The sequence below is a fragment of the Sminthopsis crassicaudata genome, chromosome X (genome assembly GCF_048593235.1).
Source record: "Sminthopsis crassicaudata isolate SCR6 chromosome X, ASM4859323v1, whole genome shotgun sequence".
In the NCBI taxonomy this organism is placed as follows: Eukaryota; Metazoa; Chordata; class Mammalia; order Dasyuromorphia; family Dasyuridae; genus Sminthopsis; species Sminthopsis crassicaudata.
Genome location: NC_133623.1, coordinates 40,517,946 through 40,544,695, shown reverse-complemented (window position 1 = coordinate 40,544,695; position 26,750 = coordinate 40,517,946). Strand labels below are relative to the sequence as shown.

Below are 26,750 nucleotides of genomic sequence, written 5' to 3'. Positions count from 1 at the left end.
CCTTCACTGAGGAGAGAAAAAAGAGTTGCTATAGCAAATAATGAGCAGAAGAAAATTGGAATTATTCAAATCTGAGAGTGAATAGATGAAGATTTTGTGATGATTATTGAGAGACAATTATCCACTCTCATCACAATGGAGAGAAAAGAGTAATGTTAATAATCCAAAATTCCTGGCATTTACCAGACACTGTACTGCAGCAGGGTTCAAGATTGAATGGGCTTGCTCTTATTTAACCCCATATTGGTCCTAAGAGCCAGAACAGAAAAGACCTTGACACGCCTGCTTGCAAATGGAAAAACCCAGGTGAGGGACCATTCAATCACCCCTGCCACTGAAATTCTGCATTGGGTGAATCCAGGTGTCCAGTTCTCTATCCAATACTCAATTCAATTCAGGTCCATCAAAAAAAAGAACAAAAAACAAAAAACAAAAACAAACAAACAAACAAACAAACAAACAAACAAACAAAAACAAAACAAAACAAAAAAACCAAAAAAACCTATCTACTAGATAGCCAGATGCTGTCCAAGGTGCTGTAGTAGCTCTGATCTCAAGGAACTTATATTCAATTGGGGAGATATAGGATGCACACATTAAAGATGTTAATTGTGTACAAAGAAAATGAAAGACAGATATTGTAGTAACAGCTGGAGAGTGATCAGGAAGGGTTTTGTGTAGGAGGTGGCACCTGAGTTAAGCTTTGAGGATGTATGGCGTGGGATCATTTGAGACAAGAAAGACCACTCATGCAAAGTCACCAAGGTGGGAAATGGAACTTTGTGTACAGGAAATACAAAGTAGGACAGTTTGGCTCGAACCCAGAGTGCCCAAAGTGTGAAAAGGAAAACAAGAAGTCTATGGTGGAAGGGCTCTCAATGGCAGGATAAAGATTTTGCATTTTATCTTATTATTTTGAAGTCCCTGATTGCTATTTTAAAATTTTTTTTCTAAAGTAATTAAAAATCTGATGAAAGCTTTTTAATTTTCAAAACATATACATGGATAAATTTTCAACATTCATTCTTGCAAAACCTTGCATTCCAATTTTCCCTCTTTCCCCCCACCCCTCCCCTAGATGGCAAGTAGTCCAATATGTGTTAAACATGGTAAAAATATGTCAAATCCAATATATGCATTATACAATTATCTTGCTGCACAAGAAAAATACAATCAAAAAGAAAAAAAATGAGAAAGAAAATAAAATGCAAGCAAATGACAACAAAAAAGTGAAAATGTTATGTTGTGAACCACTCTCAGTTCCCACAGTCCTCTATCTGGGTACAGATGACCCTTTCCATTACAAGATCATTGGAACTGACCTGTTGTTGAAAAGAGCCACATCCATGAGAATTGATCTTTGTATAATTTTGCTGTTGCTGTGTGCAATGATCTCCTGATTCTTAGTATCAGTTAACCTAAGTCTCTCCAGGCCTCTCTGGAATCATCCTGCTGATCCTTTCTTATAGAACAATAATATTCCATAACATTATTATAACTCATTCAGCCATTCTCTAAATGGAGGCATGCATTCAGTTTCCAGTTTCTTGCCACTACACAAAGGACTGCCACAACCATTGTTGCACATACAGGGCCCTTTCCTTCCTTTAAGCTCTCTTGGGGATATAGGCCCAGTAGAAACACTGCTGTTTCTAGGTAGGTATCTGCATTTGATCTCAGAGGCAGTAAGAAGCTACACAAGAATTTTGAGTAAGGGAGTGACATGAGCAGATCTGTCTTAGGAACTTTCATTTTGGCAGCTGAGTGGAAGATCTATTGGAGAGAAAAGAGATGAGAAGGATGTAGATCATTAGGAAAAAAACAATAGGGTAAAAAGAAGTGATGAGGGTCTAAACTAGGGAAGAGGCTGCATGAATAGTAAAAAAGGGGAGGATTTAAGACACATTATGGGTACAGCATTGATAAGATTAAGCAACTGCGAGTATATGGGAGTGAAGGAGAGGATGGAAAGCTAGAATATGTCCAGAAGAGGGTGATAGAGGAGAGAGGAAGATGACTCTGAAGGGTACTTGCAGGCATCTAAAATGGCTGCTCAAATGAAGGATGTGGGCATGTGGATGAAGAAAAGCAGGTATACCATAGCAAAAGGGACACCCAGGTCTCCTTCCTCTGAATTCTTTCTACCAGGCAGGTTAACCCCAGTTCCCTTCGTAGCCTTTCTTGCCCAAGTGATAACACTGGGGAACTGGGAGGGAGGGAAAGAACAAGACATATATCGAGGCCATTGGTGTCCAGATGATGAATGGAGAAGTCTTTTTCAATTGCCCTAAAACTACCTGCTCAGATGGGGCTGAATGTTCATTCACTTCACCCTGAGCATCTGTTTTTGAGGCACTGGCCTGAGACCACAGTCTTTGAACTGGCTGGGGGCAGCCAAGAAGCTGGGTAGCTTGTTGCCTGAAATGAACTAGAATCAACCTCATTTTCTTGACATAGATCTCTCATTCTCAAACCCAAAGGATGGATGTGATGAGAGAGCTAGGACTGAAGAACACAAGCCAATGGAAATGAAATATGAGAGAGTTTTTCCGATGAATGACACTATACAAACACACATCAGAGCACAAAGGAACTCAATATGCATTGTGTGGGACTACAAATCACTAAGATGAGGACTTCAAAGCAGTACACCTGGAGATTTACTTGCAAAAGAAGTAAATGAGTCACTCTACCACCTACAAGACCCTACAAAACTAAGAGTTAAGATCCACATATTTTTGGAGCTGTGAGGGAGGCAATGGCCTAGGAGACAGGGAGCTGACCTGAAAGCCAACAAGACAGGATTAAGTCTAGCCTCTGACACATCCTGGCTACACGACCCCAGGCAAGTCACTTGAACTCTTGTGCTCCAGGCAACTCTCTGGAGAAAAAGTACTGACCTCCATTTTTAGGGGATTTGCCTCCCCATCCCCATATCAGTGGAGTCCTTTTTCTAGTTTATAGGCATATACAAAAGGCATGGGATCATGGCATTTCAAGTGAAAGGAACCTCAAAGGTAATCCAGTACAATCTCCTCAAATTGTTACTTCCCCTCCACTCAAGAAACCCAGGAAACTAAGGTACCTAGTGTGGACTGACTTGGCTGGGAACATCTTGCATCCTTTTCCTCATTAGAATGGCAACTCGCTGAGATCAAAGAATATTTCATGTTTGTCTTGATATCACCAGCACCTATTATGGTGACTGGTACACAGTTGTCAGCACTGGTACAAGTTCTTGGTGAATTGAACTGCAGGAGAATCATCAACAATCAGGTGCCCAAAAGATCATGCAAAACAAGTCCTGGGCTCCACCAACCCCAGGCCCAACCTACCTGTATCTGCTACTTTGGGTGTTCAGAAAGAGAATGAAATGGGGGAGGTGAAGGGGAGTGAGGACAGAGAGGCAAGCTGGAGTCCAGTGTCCCTGGATGGTTGGCACTTCCTGAGCAGTGAGAAATGGGCTTCGGCTAAGGGAGCAGCCATAATCCTGACCTCTTCCCCATGTCTTCATTCCCACCTTGGCCCTGTAGCTACCTACTTATGACAAGTACTATATAACATTTATTGAGTTGCTCAGTCATAGTCTTGAAAATACCATCAACATGGAGTTGTGAACTGATGTAGCAATTCTGGAGAACAATTTGAATCTATGATCAAAGGCTATCAAACTGTGAACACCCTTTGATCCCCCAGTCTCCCTACTGGGTTTGTATCCCAAAGAGAAAAGGACCCACATGTGCAAAAATGTTTGTGACAGCCCCTTTTGTAGTGGCAAGAACTGGAAACTGAGTGGATGCCCATCAGCTGGAGAAGGGCTGAATGAGTACAGCATATGGACGTTATGGAACATTATTGTTCTATAACAAAGGATCAGCTGACTGATTTCAGAAAAGCCTGGAGAGACTTATAGGAACTGAGGCAGAGTGAAGTGGGCAGAAGCAACACTGTTATCCAAGACAATTCTATAGGCTTGGGATAGAAAATGCCATCCACATCCAGAGAGAGAATTATGGAGAGTGAATGTGAACCAAAGCATTTCCACCTTTTCTTTTGTTTGATTTTTTTCTTCTTGGTTTTCCCCTTTTGTCCTGATGTTTTTTTTTTCTTTCACAACATGCCTAATATGGAAATATGTTGAACATAATTATACATACATAACCTGTACCAGATTGCTTGCTGTCTTGAAGAAGAGAATTAAGGCACACACACACACACATACAGAGCGAGAGAGCGAGAGAGAGAGAGAGAGAGAGAGAGAGAGAGAGAGAGAGAGAGAGAGAGAGAGAGAGAGAGAAACTCTAAATCTTACCAAAATGAATGAAAAACTATCTTTACATGTAATTGGAAAAATAAAATCTTATTAAAAATAAAAACGAGAAAATACCATCAACAGAATCAAGTTGTGATATTAAGGATGCCTTCAATAGCCAGATGATGCTCATACAGCCACTCTCCATCCACTCAGCATTGCTCAGACATGAGCTGTGGCACACAAGGGACTTGTCCACAAAAGTGGAATTTCTTCCTTCAGGTAATTTAAAAAAAATTCTTAGAAACATTCTGGATAGGAACAGCTAGATGGCACAGTAGATGGAGAGCTGGCCCTGGATTCAGGAGAACCTGAGTTCAAATCCAGCCTCACATACTTAACACTCACTACCCTGTGCAAGTCACTTAACCCCAACTACCTCACAAAAAAGAAATATTTTGGATAGAAATTTTCTTTTTATAAAAAATTAAAGAGCCATTTCCTCTAGAGGCTGGATAGGGTACTAGAATAAAAGTCAGGAAGAAACCTGGGATTCAAATACTGCTTCAGCATTTAGTAACTGACTCTGGTCAAGTCACTTAACTTCTCTATGCCTTAGTTTCCTCATGTTGAAAACAAGGAGTTAGACTGGATGGTCTGTAATGTCACTTCTAGTCTTTGATCTATGATTCTAGAACTTCCTGCTTCTATAATTCACCAAATTCACTAAAGGAAGAAATCAAAGTTGAATTTGATGTCTATCATATTCTTTCCCAGCGTTCTTTGCATCAGCTGGCATGGCAAGGTTGATCCCCAAACAAATCCAGGAGACTTTTGAAGGAGAGAGACTTCTATTTCCCATTCCAGTAGAGGGAGCTAGTGCTACAGCATTTCTGTGTATTAATCATATATCAAGATTGGTAAACAAAAGAGCTAACAGGCAAAAGGAGGCTTTGGTGGGCTTTAGAGCAGAGGTGCTAAACTAGGAGCCCATGGGCCACATGTGGACTACAATATTCTAGTGCAACCTGAGCCACATTAAAGTATAATTGGAAAATACTGAACAATATAATTTAAAAATAGATAATATTAAGGAGTGCTTTTCTAAGTCAATATGTGACCTGCAGAGATCCTCACATATGCTTCCATAGCCCCTGTCTCTGTAAGTTTGACACCACTATTTTAGAATATAACAAAAGGCTCCAATTCTCCTGAATCTGAATAGAAAATCATTCATTGGTAATGAAGTTAAGACATGAGTTTATCCTTCCTGAAATTTTGAAAGTTCCCGTAGCTAGGCCTCCTAACACTTATTCCATCTCCCCATCTCGTGTTGTTATCTAAGAGCAGAGGGTCTCCGGCCACAATGAAGAGATGGTCAAAGGGCAGGAACAAATTAAGAAAGAGAAATTATTTTTGATCACTTGACTAATGCTCAGTATACTAATAATCAGAGAGGTACAAATTGAACCACCTTGGAGGTACTCATCAAGTAGACAAAAGCAGAGATACTCAGTGCCAGGAAGAAGAGGCACACTCGTTCATTATTGGTGGGATTGCAAATCTGTAGTCATTTTTGGAGAACCATGCCAAACTACCAAGTGAAAATGACAAAAATAATCATGTGCTTTGACTTAATTTCACAGTCAAGAAGAAAGTGCTAAAAAAAAATACAAAGAGCTATGTGTGCCAATATTTTCAAAGCAGCAGAATTTGTAATCACAAAAAGCTAAAAATAATTGGAATATGACATAATTGGGGAATGGTAAATAAATTGTGGCACATTAATTATATATGTGATGGTATTCTACAGTGCAATTAAGAAGAATAGCTATGATGAATACACAGAAACCTGCAAAGAGCTAAATTAAATAATACTAAATGCGGAAAACATAACCATAAGTACAGAATATCCATTAACTATGACCATATAAAAGGAAAAGTGAATGAGAATTAATGGACAAAGGATCCTAAGGAAAACTTAGAAGGAAAAATTATTATACTTTATGTATTAATTTAAATTATACACAAACACTTCATGCCTAAGTTAATTTAAATGTAAATCATTCTTAAGCATGCTTGGTGGGTTGTACTGATAATCAATATTCATATTTTGGTAAAACATTTTTTAAAAAGCAGAGGAAATCATTAAGCTACAGAGTACCTGCCTATTTTCCATAATGTTATATGCATGTCAAGATGGTGCAAGAGAAAAACGAATGGGTGTGGATTCAGAGAAGCTGGGTTTGAGTGCCTCGGTTTCTCCTTCTTGGAAAATGGAGGTGTTGGCCTAGGCTGACCTCTCCATCTCTTCTGGATCTAGGGTTTCTGATGTTAACACTATTATCACTTATCTGCAATGATTCATTTGTGGCCCTAAGCCGGGACTGGTAATGCCACTCTTGACTCAAGTCCAGTGGCCATTCATTTATCAGTCACTCAACAGGTATTTCCCAAACTGTATGTCCAGCATGGGTTCCTACATCACAAGGGTCTTCAGGCTGAGCTGAGGAATGAATTTCAGCAAGGCCTCTGCCCTTCTGGGCTTACAACCTAAGGAAAAAACCAAAAGAATCCCAGGTACAGCAGTAAATCACAATCAACTCCAGAGTAGGTAAATAGTGGATTGAGCACTGGCCCTGGACTCTGAAAGACTGAGTTCAAATTCAGCTCCAGCCACTTCTAGCTATATAATGCTGGTTGTCATTTAACTTCAGGTTTTCCTCAGTTTCCTCGTCTGTAAAAGGGATAACAATAACATCTACCTCCCAGGGTTGTCGTGAGGAGAACATGAAATAATATTTGTTATTTAGAGATTGTGGAATATTATGTAAATGCTAACTATTATTAAAGATTAGCAGACTATAAGGGAAACAGGGAAGGAAGTCTAAGCACACTGCGTTGGAGGTGCTTGGAAAGCTTGATGGAGGAGGTGGGCTGAGGGGTGGACTGAATTTCAAGGAGCAGAGAAGGGGAGGGACAGCAGTACAGATAGTGCAAAGAACCCAAGGCAAGGCAAGGAGAAGGGAAGTTCATCGATGGCAAAAAACGTGTCCGTCGGCATCCCCAGTAAGAACCTCACAACTGTTTCTTAAATTGGATCGCAGGTTGCGGAAGTGAGCCAAAGGGAAATGCCCCAGGTGTCCTGAGATCATAGAGTCAGAAAAGGAGAAGATAAAGCCTGGTATGCCGGATCTCATTCTCCTTGTTCAAAATGAGAGAGATGGACCAGATCACCTTGGAAGTTCCTTCTTGCTTGAGAATGAAGATTCTACATGTGACTTTGTGTCTCATTTTCATCTTCCTGGGCCTCAGTGTCACACCTATAAAATGAACTGGTTGGACTCAATGGCTTGTGAAGTCCCTCCAAGTTTTAGATCAAATTCCCATGTGTGATCTTGATCAAGTCACTTAGCTATGGTCTTTGGTTTCCACATCTATAACATGTGGAGTCTCTGAGATTCCTAACATCTCCAGATCCTACAGAAAGGTGAAGGAGGAACACCTTGAAAGCCAGATGGGTGAAGTCACACTTGAAGGGATACGAGGTCACTGAAGATTTTGAGACAAGGGAGTGACTTGATGAAATGAGTGTTTAAAGAAGAGCAGACTATTCAAGAGGGGCTAGAAAGGGGAAATACTGGAAGCAGGTAGATCAACAACAGAGCAGGGTATGGGGGTAGTTTCAGCAGTCCTGATATAAGGCAATGAGGACCAGGAGATGGCTTTAAGAAAAAAAAAGCAAATAAATAGCCTTAAAGTCAAAAGGAGTAAAGATCATTGGAATCTACTTTATATATGAATGTGTATTAAAAGCCTCCCATCCTCCTCTAACCCTGACATACAGAATGACCTACATGATCCCTTTTGTCCTCCAGTCCAGTGTTCCCTCCCCATCTGGGCATAATCACAAATGCTTCTCCGCCTCATAGAACTTTTTTTAGGAAAATAATTCTGAGGAGAAATGTCAAAACCCTTTGAATTTGCAAGACAAAAAAATCTGACAAAACCAGAAGTTACTATCATCTAAACTAAAATGTGATCTTCAGCCTAACTCTTTAAGCTGAGACAATGCCATCAAAATGGCCAGAATAATTGCTAGACCAGGTTTGATATTGTTGCTTTAAAAGGAACATGACGTAATGGATAGGGTGCCGCACATGGAGTCTGGAAAATGTGGATTCTGGCACTTATTGTATGATCCTTGAGGGGTCGTTTAATCTCTATGAGCCTCAGGTAACATCATGGGATTGCTCTACTAAGCCTGAAGTTGGTTGCAACCTGTATTAGTAAAAGGAGTTCCCTTAGCAAGAGATCCCCAGCCTGATGCAATCCCAGCTCTTTTACAAATTCACAAAATTCAGAGTAATTTACCAATGACTGGTCAGCTAAGACAGAACGCTACAGCCTCCAATGGGCAAATTTGCCCAAAGGGAACACTAAAGTGATTGCGCTGGAGATGGATTCGAGTCATCTGGCCAACAGAACTCCACTGGACCCTTCTCTCTCAAAGCTCAGAAAAATCACCTGCCTGGTTTCAGTCTTCCTACTATCCTGCTAACACTCCACATTCAAGGTTCTGGGGCCTAGAACTTGGCCGATATTTGGCAAATTTTCACGTGGCAGATTCTCATTAGTCCTTCCTGAATGAGCTAGAGCTTCTTCCTTTCCTTAAACCACCAGCACTCCCCCAATCACTCCATCCCATCCTACAGTTCAGCTCTGATGTAATGGGCACAGACTATGAGAATTATTTTTTTCAACTGAGATTTCAGTCTTATGACCAACTACATAGGGACACATTTTCAAAAATAATTAAACCAGACTCCTCATGCCAAAAGACATAAACAAAGTACAAAGCCCAATGCAGCTCTGTAGTTAGTTGATTCCCTTTGGTCCCCTCCTCTCTGTGACCAAATCCAGCCAGCGAGAGTAACCCTTCCCTGTCTGCCCACAAAAGAGTGATGTTCTTAAGGACAAAATATCCTTGAAATGAGGAAAATTCAATTCCGGGCCCAGCTGTATCACTGCCTAGTCATCAGAGGTGGAAGTAGGACAGGGCCATGGAGCTTTGTCAAAAGGCAGGGAAGTTAGAGGTCAGTCTCCTTTCCTCACCCACTCCAACCCTCATCTTGAGCTGCCAACAACCCCCAAACCTCTAAGCATCTAGGGCAGTACCTGCAGGTGAGCCTCCCCCTTTGAGACAGCCAGTAGCCAGCTTGGTATCTTAGGGAGGACAGCTGCCTCCCCTCTGGGTATACCCCAGATGAGCCTCCCTCTACCCCAAGCATGAAAGTTTGATCTGAGCTTCCTCTTCTCCCCCTGCCGTGGGCCTCAGGGACAAAATTGCTGCTTAGGTTTCTGTTAGCCCTATGGCTTTTACTGAATCATTTCAGATGAAGAAAGGGAGGTAGACAAAGATGAAAAGACTTGTTCACAGTTAGGAATAGTCAGGCTAGATTTGAATTCAAGGTTTCTTAAGTCTGGGTCCTGCACCTTGGGTAACTCAGTGGGAGGCTTTGGTGAGATAGTGATGGCCTGTGCCTCATCATTTTAACAGATGATCAAATGTAAAATCTGATTACTAGTCCAGTGGCTTTGGGATGAGATTTTGAGTAATCACAATAGTTTGTTTGATTAGGTTTCCTCAATGAAGGAAAATGGCCAAAGTTTGGGATTTAAGCCTTTTTATTCCTTCTGGGCCAAGTGTACCTAAAAGTGAACTGCAGTACTACTCAACACAACCATAACCAAGACAGGCCAAATGGGGTCTTCGCCTAGGGCAAACACATTTAGAAGGCACTTCTAAACAACAGCATTTAGCACCTTTTTAGGAAAAATAAGTATTTAAAATAGGAAGTTACCACATGGTGGGTGAGAGATCTTCTACCCTGATGCCCCTGGGCCCACACAGCAGACTTTTCTGCACCATTGTGGAACCATTGTCCAAGGATCTCTGTCTCCTTCCCATCAGCAGGTGACCTCAGCTGAAGCCATATTTTGTGCAAGTTGATCCGGTTTTAGTTTGAGGTACCTGTAGTGGGTGCATCACTTTCAAGAATTATATGAGCCCTGTGGTTCATAAATATCATGAGGAAATACTGAGCATGAAGCGCTCTGAAATTTATAGAATATAAAATATCCCACTTGAAGATCACAACAGATATGACAGTCACCGTGCGGTTAAAATTCTTATTTTAGGGGCAGCTAGATGATACAGTGGCTAGAGCACTGGCCCTGGAGTTAGAATGACCTGTGTGACCTTGGGCAAGTCCCTTAACCCCAACTGCCTCACAATTTTTTTTTTATTATCAGTTCCATATTCTCTCCCTTCTTTCTCCCCCTCCCCAACTCAATGAGAAAGCACAAAGTATAGTTCACATTGCATTTATAGAGTATAAGAGTTATCATAGGTTATATTTTACAGATTAGGAAACTGAGGTTAAGAAAATTCAGGGATATGCCCGCTGTCCCACAGCAGGGAATAATCAGCAGCAAGTTGTGAACTCCGGTCTTGCTTACTCTACTACAGAAAACGACTAAGGCATAGTCAGAAAATTAAATGCAAGAATATAGCATCTATGTTGATATCTTATAGATTACTATGTATATTGACACCTGTCTATACACATATATGTTTCTCCAAAGTTCCAGATGCCTCCCTCAGACTTGCTAGTCAATTCAGCAAATCTGACCGTTAAGGAATAGAAATGAAAGGGGGTGGGTGCAGGAAGCTCCAGGGACTCAGCCAGTCTCTAAGGGAACCCGAAGTGCCTTGGACCTCAGAATGATTGCCTTTAGAGCCCCAGAAAGAACACTGGGAAGAGAACACATCAAGGGGAGAACTTATGCAGACACATCTTTTTTTGCAGACCCTGAGCTGATCATATTCTGTGAAATGTCATTTATGAGGTAAAAAGACACCCAAAGAATATATTCCTGGAAGGAATGAGAGATCGGTGCAATTGTTTTTAGCTAAGCCCAAGAAGATGCCACAGTTTCCCTAAAGAGATCCCACCATTCCTCTAGATAAGACATTCTACTGCCAGAAGACTGGGTTTCCATATTGAATCAAATGCAAATCTATCTTCTTATTGCTTCATCCACTATCTAGAATCAGAAAGCTGTGAATTCAATTCCCACTTCAGGTACTTATAAGTGGTATGACCCTGGGCAAATCAATTAACTTTTCTCAGCCTCAGTCTCCACTGCTGTAGAATGGGGATAATCATAGTACTTGCTTCCCACGGTTGTAAAGAGCAGAAAGTAATGTAAAATGCTTTGCAAAACTGAAAGCACTATATCCATGTGAATTGTTATGAAACTACTATGTGAGTGTGAGTTATTATTACAGAACTCAAATTTACTCTATTCTCTGCTAACCCCTTAGATTAAGACCCAAGGTCTTCTGCCGGCTGCTATTCTCTTCTGATGGCCCACTAGTCATCATGGGCCCTCCACTTTAGCCAGCCCATAATGCTCAGTCAAGAGAACTTCCCACTACTCTTGACCCCTCCTCATGCTATGCCCCTGCATCTGCGGATTGCCCAATACCTAGCCCCTCTCTTTTTCTTAATTTCATTTCTCCCAAGACAGCAGGTTGGAAGGATATAATGAACTAGTTAAGCTCTATTATTTTATAAATGGGGAACCTGAGATTCAGAGGGAAGGTACCAGACTAAGAAGGGCCAGGTTCTAGGTTTTCCATCCCAGCATTCTTTCCAGCCAACCCAGACCATATCTGGCATCTACTATTAATTGTGGAGAAGTGACACTGTTACAGATTCAACAGAACAGCAAACTTGGGCTTAGAATTCCTGTCTTTGTGCTCTTGATAGTGTTTTTCTCTGCTACTTTGGGTCCTATGACAGAATCACATTTGATCAGGCAAGGAAGAGACAGCTAATGGTATACAGCTGCAGTGCCCCAGGCTCAGGTGGGAGCTGCCAGGTCCGGCAGCAGGCAGCTTGCCAGTGAAGTCTCCATGCTACTGAGAAAGAATCCTTGGCTTTGGGTCTTTGTTCGTGGGAGAAGCTAACTTTTGAGAGTTGACTTGGGGCCAGGGCCTTGTAATTGAGAATCTGTTTTGGTACCTAAAAGATCCCACTGAGAGCACAGGGCCACAGATGCTTGGCTGGGTCAGATCCTTTCAAGCACAGTAATTTCTCTGGGGAGATGTGTTCAGCCAGTCAGCTTCTAGGTCTCTGCTCTTCTCTGCGCAATCCCTGAGTATGCCAGCTAAGGAAAAGAGGGAAGCGCAGCTCGGTTTTTGTTTCCAGCTTATCGGAAACCGGTGGGACCAATTGGCAGCATCTGCTGCATGTCCCTTTGTAATAGAGGCTGTGTGTTTTCTTGTTTGCATATTAGATTTATACTAACTGGACCCTCTGCCACGTGGCTGCAGGCTGCGCTTTTGTGACCGGGCCTGACGTTTTTAGCTATCAGTAAATTGCGAACCATTACAAGCTGATGCAGGAAGGCAAGGAGGAAGCTGGGAGATAAGCCGCCTCTGGGCAAAATGGGAGGTCAGGCTAGAAAAGAGGCCGTCTCGCTTGTCCAGAAAGTGGAGGAAAAAATTTGAGAAGGAAAGCCTGGGTCAGAAGGGCATCTGTGAGCAGGAAAAAGCACCCAGGATGCTGCCACAGAAGGCTTTGAGAAGTAAGTGACAGTGATAGCATCATGGTGAAGGCTGTGGACCTTCCTTGTGGCCCTGTGCTTTCTGAGCCTTAGAGGGACTTACTGGACTAGGGAGATCATGACATCTTTGCTTTTGCAGGAAAGGAAGAGGGGAAGGAAGACAAACAAACAGGAGAAGTTCTCATACTCAAAGATCCATCCCAGTCCCAACATTCTGTGTTCTAAGGTCCCTTCCTATTTTGACAGTCTATGTTCTATGAGTCCTCCTGTGTTTCTGTGTGGTCTCTTCCAATTTGTACATTCTATGTTGTAAGGCTCATTTAAGGTCTAACATTCAATGTCCTCAAGTCTATTTTATTACTGACATTTTATCTTTTAAAGCCCCTCTAACAAGATCTTAAGCTCTGTGCTTAAAGGCTCTCTTAATTCTGCCACTCTGAGTTCAAAGGGCCCTCTTGGGTCAGATATTAGAATATCAGCTCTCTATCCCCAGAGCCTAGTACAAGGTAAGAACCAAAGAAACGCTTGCTTGAGCCACAATCTAAAGTCCTTCCTACCTTTAGCCTGCCATTTTCTGAGATCCTCCAGGCTCTAATAGTTTAATGATAAGGCACTCTCATGTTCCTTTCGCCTCATGTTCTGTCTTCTAAGGCCATTCTAGCTATAAAATTCAACCAGGCAAGCCAATTTCCTGCTCTTTCCCAGATCTTGACTTCCCTTTGAGCCTTTCCAAAATGAAGAAGTTCAATTGGATGGTCTAAAAAGTCCCTTCCAACTCTCACATGGCATGATTTGACGACTCAGAGAAGCCACTATTTTCCAAATAGCCACCTTGCTATAATGCTTCCAGCTACCCAGCATATTGCTCCTAAGAAAGATCCCAGACTTACTTGGGGTTTGTGAGAGTGAGGCACATGTGACATTCCTGTGGCCCCTCCTTGCAGAGGCTGAAATGCTTCAGGATACTGAGCCCCAGGAAATGTCACCATGATCTTCATTCATTTGAAGAGCTATTTCACAGATGAAGTTTGGTGATCATTTTTGGCTATCCCTCATCTCAACTTCCTTTCATTCTTTAAACTCTGCTGCTACTGGGACCCCGAATGCCACAAGCTCAAACAGTCACACACACACACACACACACACACACACACACACACATGTATACATGAGCCGGCGTGAGGCAAGGGGTCATTTGGTCTTTTGAGTCTTTTAAATGTAAAGTTTCCTGTCTCCCCACTGCTACTACACACATGTACTCAAACACACCCTAGATTTTGATCCTAAGCCTCCCTGGTCCCTCTGGCCTTGTAAATCAAGGATTAGCAGCAAACACAACTGAGTCAGAAATGCTGCTACAGTTGTTTCAATATGGGCAGAAGTTAACTGAAAATATAAAGAAGAAAAAGAGGAAAATCCATAATGGGAAGACTGGAAGCGGGACCATACACACACACACACACACACACACACACACACACACACACACACACACACACACACACCATTTTCTGTTTTCTGTTCCTTAAACTCCGTGCCTTCCCTGACCTAAATCCCCTTTAGCCTTTCAACTCTTTGAAATCACTTTGCAGATACTTCTACCCTCTTCATGGAAACAAAGCCAATCACAGGGTCAAACATTTAAAGTTGGAAGGAAGCTAAGAGGCCTTGGCTGTGCAAGATCTGATTTCACCAGATAAGAATACTGAGGCCCAGAGACAATTTGTGACTTAGGATTGCATTGCCATAGATTTAGGGCCTGAAGAGACCTGCAGTGCCATCCAGGTTAATCCCTAAATATTATAGATGAGGAAAAAATGGCATCCAGAGCAGTGATGACATAGGTTCAAAGCTCTAGAGGTGTAAAGTGCTTCAAAGGTATTTGAGGCAAACAAATGAGCTATCTGACACCCAGGAAAGTAAAGCCACTTATCTAAGATCACTTACACTTTTTGAACCCAGTACATCCAACTCAAGACTCAAAGCTCTTTCCCTTGTACTATGCTGGCAAACTTGCCCCAGAATGCCTGTGAAAGTTCCAAGGCTTCTAGAATTTTCTTACCTGGATCTCAATGGTGCCCTTTTCTTTCTGAAAGGGGAAAATACGACTCCAAAGGAATAACAGTTGAAAGTGCAGTTTTCTGGAGAAACTGAGGCAACCTGCAGGATGCCCCCAGAATGTCATGTAGGAAGGCAGCTCAATTTAGAAAGTGCTTTTGTTTTAATCTTTGTTGGATGCTTGAATTGGACCAGGTGGCCCGTTGCTTGCCTCTGCCCCTGTGGTTGTGCCTAACCAAATAAGAACCCCACAGTGCCTTCACTTAAGGGGATCAATTTTTAGTCTTTCCTGAGCCTGACTCATTAAATGTGTAAATCACTTTCATCTTTCCCCAGATCTGGCCTGCAGTCTTAAAGGGAGGATGCAGCCAGCAAGGTCAGCTGACTCAGAACCTTCTAGAGGGCAGGACTCTGTGAGGGAGCAGCCATACCCAGGTTTACTTTCACCATATAGTCAAGAAGTACTTTCCATTCAGTATCTCACTAGATTTGCATAAGAGCTTAGTGACTAGTGACTTAGCTTTGCCATCACCAAGATTTGGGGTTGAGTCCTCCCAACTTGGGCAAACCATTTCATCTCTCAGGAACCCAAATGACTCACTAAGGTGGTAATTTAGAGCCATATTGCCCAACTCCCTCAGTGAGGAGAGGCTTTGCTCCTCTGGGAGTTCTCTACATCACTGAAATTGCAACTCTAGTAAATGCTAATAATAAATAGCACAATTTCTACAGTGCATGATGGTATATCCTTTATCATCCTATTTGGTAAATGTGTCATGTGCGATTCCAGAGGTCAGAGCAGGGCAAAAAGGCCCCTTCTCATATTTTCTTCAAGTCTGTATCCAGGGAGGTGAGGGACCGACTCATGCAAAGAGAGGCTTCTGGGCATCCAGGCTCAGAAAAGTTGGGTCCACCTTTAACCCCAGAACAAATGTAGGAACAAATTGGCCACAGGAAAAGTGGATTCTGGTGAGAAAGTATCACACCAAATCAGAGTTTTCTGAATTAATTAATGTCCTGGTGTTTAAATTAGGAGAAAGACTCTCTCTCATGTCTGATTTTCCCCCCAGCAACACATTAAAAAACTGGACAAGGAAATGATTCTTGTCCCTAATGAGAAGAATAGTGGGGCCAGATCTTCTCTTGTAACTATCCTGCTGACATCTCATTTCCCTCATTTTGGGTCAATTATTTTATGATTTTTTTTCCTCCAGGGGAAAAATGGACTTTTTTTCCCATTAGGATGCTGCAACCACTGCTAAGTCCTAACAATATGACAAGATTAGCCATGGAGAAGGAGAGGAGAAATAAAAGGAAGAGAAGGAGTAGGAAGGTGACTATACAGAGCAAGAGAAGGAAGACAAGGGAAAAGGAGAGGAAAAATAAAGAAGCAGGAAGAGTAGAAAAAGGAAGAGAAGGAAGATGAAAAAGAGAAAAAGGAGGAGAAAAGAAGCATGAAAAGTAGGAGGAGGAAGAACCAGAGGAAAATGAAGAGGAAGACAAAGGAAGATGGTTTCTTTGGACCTGCTTAATGAAGTGACTGTGGAACTATTAAAAATCAGATACCCAAGCCTGCCTGGCTAGAGTTGACAACTACAAAATGGCAGGCATCTAGAAAAGTCTGTCTCCCCCTCCATACCGTCCTACCCCTTGTTGGGGAATATACACAAAAAATGACTTTCCTTATAAGAATCAGTAGGGTTAGAGCCACTGACTTCTGATGTGTCAATGTGCCAAGGGGTGTGTTCTGGAGCCTCGAGTCACTGTCATTGGGAATCCTAACTCTGGCCAGTTTCCAACGCCTAAAAAGGACAAAGCCTTGATTTGAGGGACTCAAGGCAGACCTATTTTTAAGATATCAAGCAAAACTAGAAACTGAAAGTCCCTCTCTGTTTATTGGTAGAAACCCATCCTCTGAGTCTGCTGAACTTCTGCTTAGCTGGCTCAGGTACTTTTATTTGCCCAGGAGCAGGGACTCTTGGAAAGAGTTGCTATTGGGATGGTCCCAGGAATGGCTCACCCAGCTTATGGTACATATTTAGGCCCAGAGAGAGGCCGAAAACATTGGAGGATGAAAAGGGATCTTCCTACTCTTTATCCCTCTCCTCTCTTCCTCTCTGACCTTCGGTTTCCTCATCCTTAAAACCATCATAATGAAGTGAAACAGAGCTTGGGGTCATAGGACCAAAGTTCAAGTCCCAGCTTTGCTATTTACTTGCTGTGGGACTGGAGAACATTTCTGCTACATGGGCCTCAGTTTCTTCATCTATACAGTGAGGGACTTGGACTAGATGCTCTCTAAGCTCCTTGCCAATTCTGAGTCTGAACCATGGTGGTAATAACACTTTTATTCTTTATCTCATGGGTCCCGGTCATGGGGAATGAGCTTTGAAAACTGTGAAGGGGCCTAGAAATGGTAGCTCTTAGTCCCTTTATGATACCATTTAAACTACATGTTCCACCCCTAGGTTTGTGGCTGAAACCTTATCGCCTTAGAACAGAATTCATTCACGCTGTCCCCTTTTCACAGATAATCTCCAAATCTCATTTTCACCCAGACTTTCTCCCTCCTTGCTCAGCAACCTTTTACCAGGATTTGATGAGGAGAGGAAAAAAAAACAAAACCAAACCCTTGACTCATTTGAGCTCCTCCTGCTCCATCAGGGAAAGTGCTAATGAGTAAGGAAGGAGTGGAGGTGGGCAGGCAAGAAAGAGGAAGACAAGCCAGACCAGGCTGATGTGAGCAAGGACAGGAGCACAGCCCTCAAGTGCATCAGCCCAACAGATACTTCTGCAAAAGCTTGGACAGAATTGCAAATACCTTCCCATGGTGCCCTTCAGATCCCTACCCACACCAGCATGAGAATTTCATTTCTTAAAAGTCAGACTCAAATTCTAATAATTCATTGCTAAGTCCCTCAAGGGGACCCATTAGAGCTGAGCAGCCATCATCCAGCACCACAAATTGGACTAAATGTCGTTTTGGACCTGCTTCAGAGGGTCCATATTTCATTTTGTATACATATACATGTATGTATATGTGTGTGCACATGTGCAATACATATATTCAACAGATGAAAATTGGATGATCCCTGGATAAGAAATAGCATGAGCTCATATTTAATCTTCTAATCTAAGCAACGGTGACATACGTCATTATTGGGAGAAGGGGATGGGCTCTAAGGAAAAGAGAACTACAGAATGTACTCATTTAGTGTTGGGAGGGGGAAGCTGGGAAATCAGTAAGCATGACAGGCTCAAGGTAGGCTCCTTGGGGAGAATCAACATGTTTAGAGCTGGAAGGGAATTTAGATGCCATTTAGTCGAATCCTATGCTTTTGAAAAAGCAGAGAGGTCATAAAGGGAGCTCAAAAAGAGTGGTGGAGCCAGAAACCAAACCCAGTATTGCTGACCACCAATCCAGGGCTATCGAGAGAACAGAATCTTAAAGATCACAAGTGACTTAAGAGGCAACTGCATCCAACAACCACCACCAGTTGTTCAGTTTTGGCCCAAGTTTTTGCTCAGAGGGCACCCGTGACCTCCAGAGGACTGCGTACCATTTTTGGACAGTTCTAATTGTACGAAATCTTTGCCTCCATCAGGTTTCAATGTGCCTCATGGCAGCTTCCATCCACTGCTGCGACAATATAGGTCTCTGCCCACCAAGCCAAAGAAAAATCCATATAATTCTCCTTGTACATGACAGACACTCACAGACTTAGAATCGTAGGCTCATACAGCTCTAGAACTGAAAAGACCCTTAGAAGCCACTGACTCCAACATTCGTATTTTATAGATGAGAAAACTGAGGCCCAGGGATGCAAAGTGTCTTGCTAAATATGACACAAGAGAGAGGAGCTGAACCCAGGACCACTGGCTCCATAGTCAGTGTGATTTTGTACTGGACAATGTCAAAGAAAGCAAACAAAATGAGATTTCACCCACATGGCAAATTCCTGACAATGTGGCAATATTTATGAATTACTAGGATTGAAGATGCGGCTGTAGCCAGCCACCCGGGGAGCAGACGCTTTGACTATGGCTAGCCTGGAAAACAGACATGGTCCCTGAGAGACCCTAGCTTGGTAGAAGCTACTGAGAGACTGGCTAACAGTTACAGAATCTTTCAGAATACAGAGTTAACTTCATCACAAAGTTAGGTATGAGAGAACTTTCAGAGGGGAAATGGGTATGGAAAGTATCCTTGTTTCTCTTTAGTAACTGTGGACTTATAGAACCTGCAGAAAAGTGATCATAGAGAAGAGACTATTTCCCCTCTCTAATTCATGTATCTTGGTGATGAATTCTTCAGTCATGTTAACTCGTGGAAGAAAGACAAATACAAAATGGCCTCCAGAGCCGGGTCAAGACTCTTTTAACTCTGCAGTGATGATGACAGAGTGGTGGAAAAATAATGGAGGGCTCACTTGTTAGTTTTAGTCACTTCTGAGAGTTATTAGAGCATCGATAAAAAGTACCTTAGTTGCTGGTACTCTGAAAGAAAGTTTTTCTAAAAATGACCACCTAATAACAAATAATAACAAATGGCCACAGTACTAGAGGCATTGAATCATATCAATCCTGTCACTATCACTATAAACAAAACCATAAAACAGTAGGAAGTTGGTACTAAATCATAGGAACATAGCTCTCAAGATAGAAAGGACATGGAGGTCATCTTGTTCCAACTTCTCAATTCCCACGTAATGATGGGGCCCCGACCCCAAAGCCAATTAATGTAGTTTTAGAAGGCCTGTATAGCTCAACTGAACACATTAAAAGTACAAATAATGTCCAAGTCCTTGGTTAACTGAAAGAATGGTAGTTCTTTGACCATTGGAGAAAGGCAGAAGAGTTCCAGTGGAAAGCATTTCAATTTGAGATTGGAGCCAAGGCTCTTTTCTCTCTCCCTCTCTCCCCCCCCTCTGTCTGTGTCTCTGTCTGTCTGTCTCTCACTCTCTCTTCCTCCTCTTTCCTCACCAAAACTGGCAATATCTCCAGGGACACTGAACCATTAAGTGGAACCGAGTAACCCAAGGAAAAGTGGCTTCGGAGAATGTGACCCCCTCATGTTGAAGAGAAATACCAAGGAGGGACTCCACAAACTCACCATGTCTGTGTCTCCAGCAGAGAACGAGCTCAAAGGGGAACTTCAAGAGTTCTCTACAAACGGGGGTAAGAACAAGAAACATGCAAAAGAAGAAACAAAACAAAAAGGGGTAAGGGCTTCCAGCAAAGAGAAGTCGTGGGTTGTCCTCTGGTTCCATTGTGTCCCCTGCACTTGTGACACCCTAGCTTGAAGCTTCTCCTCCTTGTGCCAGCCTGCCTCAGAGTCCCCGCATATATCTGCTGTGAAGTGCCGCCCCCCGTGTCCCCCGGGGATGTTTGACCACTCTTCTGGGCCCTGGAGATAAACAGAAATTGGAGGAACAGTCCCTGCTCTCGAGAAATTGAAATTCCAAAGGAGAGACACAAAGTGTTCATGAAGAGTAGTTACACATGAATAAAGAGTAGCAGGAAGTTAACCTGGACAGGGAGCTATGGTAGCAGACTTAGGACAGAAGCCATAGTGGCCATTGAATTGGCCTGTCCTTTGCAGTAGGCAAAAGGCAATAGAAACTCAATGAATGTCACATGTACCTTTATTTCCTCAAATGATAAAAATACTTTTTAATTGACTAATTAAAATTTGGGAAGCACCGACTGAGACCATTTCTTATTACAAACAAGAAAATTATTTGCTCTTGCTGACCATTCAAAAGGGCTTTTGCAGAGGAGCTATTTTCTGGCTGCATCTGAGGGTCCAGGAATATACTGATCTGGACTCAATGAGGGTGTGAAAAGCAGTGTGGCTGTAAGACAGTTTCTCCTATAATAATTTTTATTCAAATCTAGTTGGGCCTTTTAAAAAAGTCAAGTGTCCTATATTGTCCTCCCAGGGCTAGAGATGGTTAATTATACTCTCATTAAAAACACGACGTGTTTTTAAAACGCCATCTTTTTTTTCTCCATAGGCATAGTTTTCCATTGAGACGGAAGCAGCTGGACATACTCCACAACACAAGAGTTGATCAGCCTGTCGATCAGCTCTCATCCATGTTTTACCAGACAGAAAAATAATAATTTTTAACTAGAACTTAGCCAAAGAACACGCTGTGGCTTTCCAGCTCACAGTAAGGAAGGATAAGCTGTTCTGAACCAAACCTGTTTATAATGTACCCTCTGCGGGTGGCATTTCCTGGAGCAAAAGAGTGGGATCAACGCGGCCTTCAACTAGAGAGGGAAGGGGGGGGATTCCAGATATTTGAAATTCTGAACCTAATCCCCTGAATCCTGGGCACGATTTCTGGCCAGAATAAATGATAGGAGGAAAATGTGTCCACTGTATCGTGCCAACCCTAGAGCACATAGGATTACTCACAGCTTTACTAAAGAGTCAATGAAGACATCAGAGAGTTGACTAGAGTACTAACACAGTTAGTGACTTGCCCTGGATCATACAGCACCATGTGTCAGAGGTAATGTCTCAGGTGGGATCTTCTGACTTTGAGGCAAGCTCTCTGATCACCATGGGGGGCTGGGTAGGGGTGGGAAAAGGCATGGAGAGAGGGTTAGAACATCTTTTCTCAACTGCGATACTTTCCCAAAGATTGAGGGAATCAGAAAAGTCTTCTTCTTCTGAGTGTTCTCAGGAGATCCATGAAGTGTTTTAGTTCACATATGAGGGGAGTTACTCAGTATCCCAAAGCCTGAAAGCCAGTGCTACCTCCTGATCTTGCCATGATCACTCTAGCTAGTTCTCCTATCACTCATTTTCTATTCACTCCCTTCATCATCTTTCCCTTCCACTATTCTTGCCCTATTTTCCTAGTCTGTCACTCTCGTTGAGAGACTGAAGAAATTATTGTTCTTATTATAATCACGTCCAGTCTGAATAGGGATATGCCTCCAGCTCCCTCTCTTTCTTACTTCTGCTTTTTCCACTCGAGTGATTTCCCATTATTGTCATTCCCCCACACAAAAGATATTGATTCACTTTTAAGGGGACATGAAATTCAGTCTATAGGCTATTAATTCAATTCTTCCACCTTTCCTTCTCCTGATCCCCTTAAATCTTTAGCCCCTTAGCACGGTTGAAGATGACATCTCTTTGCTCATTCTTTTAACCTATCCACTTTCTTTCTTAAACAATGGCAGAGAATGGCCTTTTTTTTGCTTGGCCTTTTCTTAAAGATTATAAATATTTAATCTCTCTTATTTGAGTAATTTACAAGGTGAATATTTTTTCCAACTCTTTTCTTGTTTTGTTCTGCTTTTTTGTTTAAAAAAAAAAAAGTATTGTCTTAAAATTCGTCCTCTTGTTGATGGTTCAACTTTTTACATTAATGATTAGTTTTCTTTTTTCATGGTACATTATTTTAAGATTAAACTCAATTTCCTGGGCTTTTTGAAATATCATATTCCATTATTTTCTCTGATTTCTTGTGGCTGTAAAATAGTCTCATTATTAGAATAAATCTTCCTTCAGACTACAGATCTTTCTCTTGGCAACAATTTGTCACATGATATTGAAATTCTGAAATTTAACCACTCCATATTTTGTAATTTTATGTATAATTGTCCACTCTTTCATCCTTCCTTTCCCACTCTACTCCCTAATCCTGGCAGTGATCTATGGATTTGATTAATTCTGTTCTCTTTATTCAATAGTTTGTGAATTTTCTTGTGTTATTTCCTGAAATAGTGTATCCAAATTCTCTTTTTAATTATTTTTGACATGTTTCTTTTTTCTTCTGAGAGATCTATGAGCCGCAATTAATCTCTACCCTCTATATTCAAGATCAGTATGTGGCTTATATAGAATTTCTATGTTCTTCCAAAGTTGATGTCATTTACATCTACTAAACTCTTTTCCATTTCCATATTTTTAGTTATTTTTTTTCTATAATTTTCAGAGCTTTTTCACAACCTCTGCTACTTAAGAGAGATTTTCTATTTTGAGTTCAAAGTTTTTTACTCTGCTGTATTTTTTTTATTAAATCTACTTTAAAAACTCTGATTTTTAACCTAATGCTTATCTTACTGTACATTTTAAAATTTTCTCTCTCGTTTGTACCATTCTGAAGGTCTTTGCTATTGTTCCATAATCTCCAGGAAGTCCAGAAAACTATTTCTCATGGAAGATTTTTGGTTCCTTCTCCTTCATGGCATACAACCTTTTCAATGTATTATGCTCTTTAACAAATTTCACATTTTGCCAGTCTTCAACCATTATGCAGACTGAATGTGGTTGAAGCATAGTATTTTCACCTTTTTAAAAAAAAGTTTGTTTTTTTCTCTTTCATGGTTTTTACCCCTTTTGGTCTGATTTTTCTTGTACAACATGACAAATATGGAAATAGGTTTAAAAGAATTTCATATATTTAACCTATATTAGATTGCTTGCCATTCTAGGAAAGAATGAGGTAAGGGAGGGAGGGAAGGAGAAAAATTTAGAACAGTCTTACAAAAATGAATGTTGAAAACTATCTTTACTTGTATTTGGAAAAATAAAGTACTATTGTCTTTTTTTAAAGGAGAAAAATGTTTTTGAAATGTCAGATATAAAATACCATGTTGTATCCAAAGTAATACATATTTAAGTATATGTATATGCATACATGTGTCTATATATATGTATATATATTTGTGCATATATATGTATATATATTCATATTATGTATGCTTATATAAACTATAAAGATTAAAACTCAATATATTATCAAAATAAAAACATACTTGGCCACAAAACCCCACATTTCCTTTTTCTTTTTGCTTCTTTGGCTTGTAAGTAGCTATAGAAAATGAACACCCATCCACCCCCTTTCTAACTTCTTAGATTCCAAGCTCCTCAACTGTTCTGACTTTAGGCATCTTTTAAGTCTTTAATTCCTGATTTATCTAACTCTTATGTTCCTACTTCCTGAAGTCTCCTGCCTGACCCCTACCTTTTCCTAATGGACCATTCCCATATGACAAGTCCAGTTTATTTAAGGGCACTTCAGGGCTAGGATAAACAACTAACTATTGGATCCTCTAATGTCTACTTCTACACATTGCTCTTTTCTCCATATGTTAAGATACAAAAAGAAACTCAGAAACTCATTTTAAGTGACTTCCATGGCTTACAGGCAATAGACAATGAGCAGGGGTGGGGAGCAGAGGTGGAAATACTGAATCTCGGTGCTTGAAGGGCCCATTGAGGCCATTTAGTCCATCCTGTACCTGAATCAACCTAGTCTGAATCATGATGGTTCTTCTAATAAAGTGCTGCCTAACTGCTTCATTAATAAACTCATCAAAGCACCTAGTATGTACTAAAGCAACCTCCTTAACAGAGACCACTTAATGATTAGAAATCCACAAAATGAAAGTAGAGAACAAAAAACAAGATGACGAGTGAGTGTCCCTGGACAAAAGCTACGGGAGTGTCTGAGTGGATATTAGGTATGACTTTATGATTAAAAGATGATGGATCCTGAGATGTGGAAATACAAGTAGGGCATGTTGGAACTGTGAGAGGTGACTCTCCCTTACAAAGACTTGCTGCTTTGTCTCTGTTTCTTTCTGCCAAATGGGAGGAATAACCCCTAGTTGCCTAAAAACTTATTGCTAGAATCCAAGAATACTGTCAGACAATAAAGTTATTTCTGCTGGTGATGATATAAATCATAACCCCTTACCTCAGGAAAAGATCTTCATAAGGACCGATGCCCAACTCTAAGCTGTCTTCAGGGTTAGAAGAACACAAAGCCTATTGGGGGATCTAGTCATAGATTTTCAAGTTTACCAAGAGTTTCACTGGTCCTGTCTTCAGTGAGAAGAAGGAAGAAGAGGAAGAGGAAGACAAAGGAGAAAAAGAGATAAGAAAAGGGAAAGAGATATGAAAGGGGGGATAAAAAAGGTAGAGCAGGGAGAAGAAAAAGAGGAAGAAGAAAGAAAAAGGAAGAGGAAGAGGAAAAACATCAGCAATTGGGAACATTGGAGGAATGAGCATCAGAGACTTATTATAAGAAGGCAGTAAGAGCAAAGATATAAAGAGTTCACTCCACGTTGAAGAATCTGGGCTTGAACTTTGCCTCCTCAGTTCTGATTTCCCAGATGGTCAAAGGGCTGGGATGGTTCTCTTGATACAAGTGGAGAGAGTGGGAATATTTTTGCCCTGCACCCACCACTAGAAAAGAGAGCTATGTTGCTTGCCTTCCAAAAATTCTTTTGAACTGAATCAAATTGATGGGAAGTTAAGGAGCAACAGCCAAAATCTTCAAACTGCAAAGGAGATATCTCTTGTGTTTGCTGAGGAAAAGCCCTTTCCTCCCTCATGACCCAGCACCTTCCCTTGACTATAGGCTACTACATAATATCCTTCTGCTTGAAAGTTTGTACCCGGCACAAACAGCGCACAACAGAGGAGAAGGAAGGCAGACTCAAGTCCCACCAAATCCAATTTCCCATGACTGGGCTATCAGGAATAGCCAGAACCACAAAGAGAACATCATGACTGAGGCTGGGCCCTAGGACCCTGCCTTTTAAATACTGCAAAAATTGCATGCATGTATAGAAACTTCGATAGCAATCCCTTGCTCTCACCCCAGAAATTGAACTCTTCTGAATTCCTTCCCATTTTCTTTCCCCATCTCGAATTATAAAATCAGCTGGAAGGACTCTCTGCAAGCTGCTTGCCTGTCACAGTTTGTGGCACTTGTACAGGATGCCAAAATTGCTAGAGACAGCTCTGGGAAACAATTCCCCCCAAATGTAAAGACTTCCCCCAGAGCAAGTCAAGGGGACACTTCTTATGCCGGGCCACTCCTACTGTTTCAACCCTTACTGGAGAAAAGAGCCAACAGGGGAGATGAGCCCATTGCTCTTAGGAACCAGCCCACCTCCAGCTTTCATATCCTCGTGCTGGACATTTCTTTCAGGGACTTTGGATGCAAGACTTCGAGGATGCCTGAGCTGACAAAAAATGACCAGCCAAGAGAAGTTCTGAGCAAAAATCTATAATGTCTTTTAAAGCACAACATTAGAAATGACAAGCAGAGATTAATTAATCCAAGGCTGACAAATGGATGATTTCACTGTCTTAATCTATCTTCTCTTTTGTCTGCCTGCTACATATGTTTCTCTGACATCATACTGTTGCCATGGCAATTTACATTTTGAACTTTTCAAAATAATTTCCTTTTGCGTGCAGCATACTAAATAAGGACGATTAGGTCCATTTAACAGAACGAGAGAAACTCAAGATAAAGATCATCCTTCTATTGAGGGACAGAACAGGGAACAAAACGCAAGGCTCTTAAATCCTGTGTAGGACCAGTGAGGTCCACTTAGAAGTCCCTGTGTCCTTGACAAGCATGTCAACAAGTTCTAGTTAGAAAACTCTTTTCCATGAATGATGAATTTTCATGAGAAAAATTCAAAAACAAATGTCTACAATTCATGAAAATGTACAATTTTCTTACTCTAGTCTTAGAAGTTTCTTTTTTTCTTTTAAATAATAGCTTTTGTTTTCAAAATGCATGCAAAGCTGGTTTTCAACATTAACCCTTGCAAAACCCTGTGTTCTAACTTTTTCTCCCTCCCTTCCCCCCATTCATCCCCTAGACAGCAAGTAATCCAATGTATGTTAAACATGTACAATTATTCTATACATATTTCCACAATCATCATGCTGCACAAGAAAAAAATATATCAAAAAGGGGAAAATGAGAAGGAAATAAAAAAGCAAACAAACAACAAAAAGGTGCAAATGGCT

General features: G+C 41.3%; 1 protein-coding gene across 4 annotated transcripts in view; it reads right to left on the bottom strand.

The window, feature by feature from the left end:
• The window catches only part of FGF13 (fibroblast growth factor 13), a 501,868-nt gene that overhangs the window by 248,482 nt on the left and 226,636 nt on the right, over window positions 1-26,750 (bottom strand). The gene's annotated exons all lie outside the window — the stretch shown is intronic.